Source organism: Mus pahari, chromosome 3, assembly GCF_900095145.1.
Source record: "Mus pahari chromosome 3, PAHARI_EIJ_v1.1, whole genome shotgun sequence".
Taxonomy (NCBI): Eukaryota; Metazoa; Chordata; class Mammalia; order Rodentia; family Muridae; genus Mus; species Mus pahari.
In genome coordinates this window covers 113852895-113856999 of record NC_034592.1, presented here as the reverse complement: position 1 = coordinate 113856999, position 4105 = coordinate 113852895, and the positions used below count along the sequence as shown (strand labels likewise).

The 4105-nt window shown below is 46.8% G+C and overlaps 1 protein-coding gene across 3 annotated transcripts in view; it reads left to right on the top strand.

Moving 5' to 3' along the window:
• The window catches only part of C3H20orf194 (chromosome 3 C20orf194 homolog), a 122705-nt gene that overhangs the window by 103454 nt on the left and 15146 nt on the right, over positions 1 to 4105 (top strand). The gene's annotated exons all lie outside the window — the stretch shown is intronic.

Below are 4105 nucleotides of genomic sequence, written 5' to 3'. Positions count from 1 at the left end.
GGGCATGTGCCTCAGGGGGCGGGGATGCTGACTAGGGATATGTTTGTTGAGGTTGAGCTTTCTGAATCAGCCCAGCAAGCAAATATCTGATAGAAGAAAACAACTTGGTGTCTCCAGCATACTTGTGCCATGCTGGTCCCATTGCCAGCCCACAGGGACAGCAAAAACTGTTGTCTTGGCAGACAGCTGAGCTAGCTGCGTAGGCAGGAGGCTAAGGAGGAAGAGTGTTCTTGTTGGACTTGGTAGACCAGGTAGAGGCAGTCCCCCTCTGCTTTTTTGAGACAGAGTCTCATGGAGTCCCACCTGGCTTCAAATTACTGTGTAGCCCAGGTTAGCCTTGGACTCCTGACGCTCCTGCTTCTACCTCCCATGTGCCGAGAGTAGTATAAACCATCATGTCTGCCTTCGGCAGCTGAGTGAAATGAAGGTTGTCTGGCTTTATCCATAATGTCTAATCCAGGTAGATTCAGGATTTGTTGGGTTTGGTGGTTGTGGGTTTTCAAGTCAGAGTAGCCCTGGCAGTCCTAGATCTCACTCTGTAGACCAGGCTGACCTCAGACTTAGAGATCTACCTGTTCCTGCCTCCCAAGTGCTGGGATTGAAGGTATACACCACCATGCCTGGCAGATTCAGTTAGTAGGACCTATTGACAAACTAGCTGTAGGGCATAACTTGGAAAAGAGATATTGAGGATGCCTCTGCTTTCTAGTTCAGAGGATTAGAAAAGCAGGAGATGGCTGTACTCGGCTAGAAAGCACAAGCACGAGCCGTGGCACAGGAGGTAAGGAGGGAGGCTTTCTGGTTCTAGGTTCTGGACTTGAAAGCCGTGATTAAAAGACAGACATGATATTTGTTATCCAGATGTGGAGTTGAAAAGGTTAGAAGACTAGAGATGTGAAGGAGATTGGAAAATCCTGGAAGCTGAAAAGATGAAACAAGAAGAAACAGTACTTCAGATATCAAAGACAGGAGAAATCAGTTATGTTTAATGTTGCAGAGACCTCAAGGGAAGGACAATTTAACAACAACAAAACCCATTAGTTTTGCAAGTGTGAAGGGCACTGGTAATCTCACCAGGAATATCTGAGTAGATAGGTCAGAGGTGAAGGCAAGTCTGACATTGCAGGTGAGAGAGTGGGGAACAACGTTAGGGCATCGGTGGGGCAGCGACAGCTGGAACAGAACGCTTTTAAACACTGTCATTTCTAACGTGGCGTGATTAACACCTTTAATCCCAGTACTCAGGAGGCAGAGGCAGAGGCAGGTAGATCTTTCTGTGTTAGAAGCGAGACATAGTAAGTTCCAGGTCAGTCTGAGACTATATAATAAGACCTGTCTGAGAAAACAATTGCCATTTCTGTCAGAGAGTAGCAGTCACAGGCTGGAAAGTAAAATTATCTTGGTTGCATAGTGAGGTAGGTGTGTGTGTGTGTGTGATATGCCTGTATCTGTGTTTGACACAGAATCTGTGTAGCCCTGCTGGCCTGAACTTTCTTTCTTCTGCATTCATTCATTCATTCATTCATTCATTCATGGTTTTCGAGACAGGGTTTCTCTGTGTAGCCTTGACTGTCCTGGAACTCACTCTGTAGACCAGGTTAGCCTGGAATTCAGTCTGCTTCTGCCTCCTGATTGCTGGCATTAAAGGCGTTCAACACTACTTACTGCCAGGTGAGACCCTGTCTCTTAAAAATAAGCCTGTGGTCTGAGAAAGCCGCTGATCTTAATAGAGAACATCTGAGAGATTCTACAGCTACAGATGGGAAATGAAAGCCGACTAGACATCGACAACCTCTGAGGAAGCTGAGAAAGTATTAACTTGGCAGGTAGCACTCGCTGACTAACCTGGGCTTGGTGGTTCACAGCTTGACAGTCACAGACTTGGGAGCCTGAAGCAGGAGAATTGTCACAAGTTCAAGGGCACCTTGGCTACAAAGTAAGATCCCATCTCAAACAAACAAACTTAAAAAATGTGACCTGCCTTGGTCCTGTCTTCCTGTCGGTGTTGAAGCCACGCCTTGATGTTTCCCCTCCAGCATCTTCCCTCTTTTCTTTGTGGAGCATAAGCACAGATGGTCAGGTGCCCTGGCAGAGAGCCTTGAGGAAATACTCTGTCTTCATTACCCATAAACCTGGAGCAGCCCTGGACTGGCAGCCCCACCAGAAAGCCTCTTTAGTGTTCATCCTTCTAGGCTGAGCCAGGCTGAATTCTCTCAGCCCTTGGTAGTGCTGAGGTAATGGTTCCTTCTGACATGCTGTTCAATGGTAGTTTGATCCAAGTTTGTACTTGCTGTCATGCGGGCAGAGAGATGCCATCCATTGTTTCTTTTCTTTTCTTCTTTGGAGACAGGGTCTCTTTGTGTATCCCTGGCTGTCCTGGAACTTAGTGTGTAGACCAGGCTGGCTCCACAAAGAAAAGAGGGAAGAAGCTGGAGGGGAAACATCAAGGCATGGCTTCAACACCTATGCCTCCCTAGTGTTGGATTAAAGGTGTATACTGCCACACAACCCAAATCTTGTCCCATGAATGTCAAGGAACTCAGGAGTTGCAGTGTCTTGGTAAATTACCCTCCATTTGTATCTGAGCTGATAGATGTGGCTCACCCTGGATGGACAGGAAGTAAAAAACGTCAATTGTGTTCCTTCTCATTAGAGAATCAATGGCTGTCTTGGAAGTGGGTCTGTTTCTATGCTTAATATTCTGTAGCATTTAATGACAGCAGAGGCTCATATCCTGTGTAGCAGGGCTCATTAGACTGCTGACTGTAAGCAAAGTGAAGATGTTTTTACTCCCTGCTTTTAAACATGAGCAGAGATAAAAGAAAGGTGTTTCATTTCTTCCTAGGCTGCTGAAAGCCCTCAGACAGCAAACATGTTTCTCTGCTCTGGGAACAGGCTACTCCAGGCTGCTTGCTTACAGCTTAGCTGGTAATCTTAGCCTGTCTTGGTGTTCACTCCTAATGCAGAGCAAAAAAAGGCTCCTGACCCCAGTAAGGTGAATCTCCTCGCCGCAGCATGTTTGCCCTGTGTGCTAGACAACAGCTCTACCTGCCCCACACACGGCATTTCCTCTTGGCAGATAGCAGTTTACATAGCTGGGCTAAGGAATGCCAGAGATAATCCTTTTGCTTTTTCAGTATGCAATAAAGTCCCTTTTCTGTGCCCAGTTCCTGACCTAGAATCCTACCCCTACAAAATGAGTCCATAGAGTATGCATATAGTAAGCAGAACATTAGACGGGGTTCATCTTAACAAACCTTACAACCAGGGCAAGAAAGGAACCAGGCCAGGACTGTGTCTGTGACCATGGTACACACTGCTTAAAAGGTCAAGTTTGTACTGTTTGACTTGCTCCTTTTGGCCAAGGAAGTATCATAGTCTTTGTGTCCCTATAACTTTTCCTGGCTACTCACTACAAAACTGACCACATTGTCTGTTCTGCCTAGGGTACTCTCAGTCGCTTTACAGGGACTTGACTCCATTTTCTACTAATCCCAGGTTATAGTTCAGGGATTCTCTCTGCTTGCCTGTGGTGCCACATTTTGGGCATTGCCTTCTGACCTTGGCTTAACTCAGTCTCCAAAGGCTCCAGTAGTTTCCTGAGGCATAGGTGTCTGGCATCAGGCCTTCTAGGTAGTGATGTTTCATGTTTCCCTGCAATCCCCAAATAAAGGTGTCAAAGCACAGCTGTCACCAGTGTCCCCTCATTTGGAGGCTTCCCTAGCACTGGCAGTGAGGAAAGTCTGTCCTAGTGTGAAAGGGAATGTGAGTAGCCTTTAAATAAATGAAATGGGCTGGTGAGGTACATCAGTGGGTAAGAGCACTTGCTACTCTTCCACTGGGACTCAGGTTTGGCTGCCAGCATCCATACCAGCTCACAACCTTCTGTAACTCCATGAATACAACACTGTCTGGCTCCCATGGGCTATATGCACACCTATGAAATACACACATACATATAAATTTAAAAGTTAAGAGAGGTTAGAGAGATGGCTCAGGGACAGGCATAGTGGCGCACGCCTTTAATCCCAGCACTCGGGAGGCAGAGGCAGGCGGATTTCTGAGTTCGAGGCCAGCCTGGTCTACCAAGTGAGTTCCAGGACAG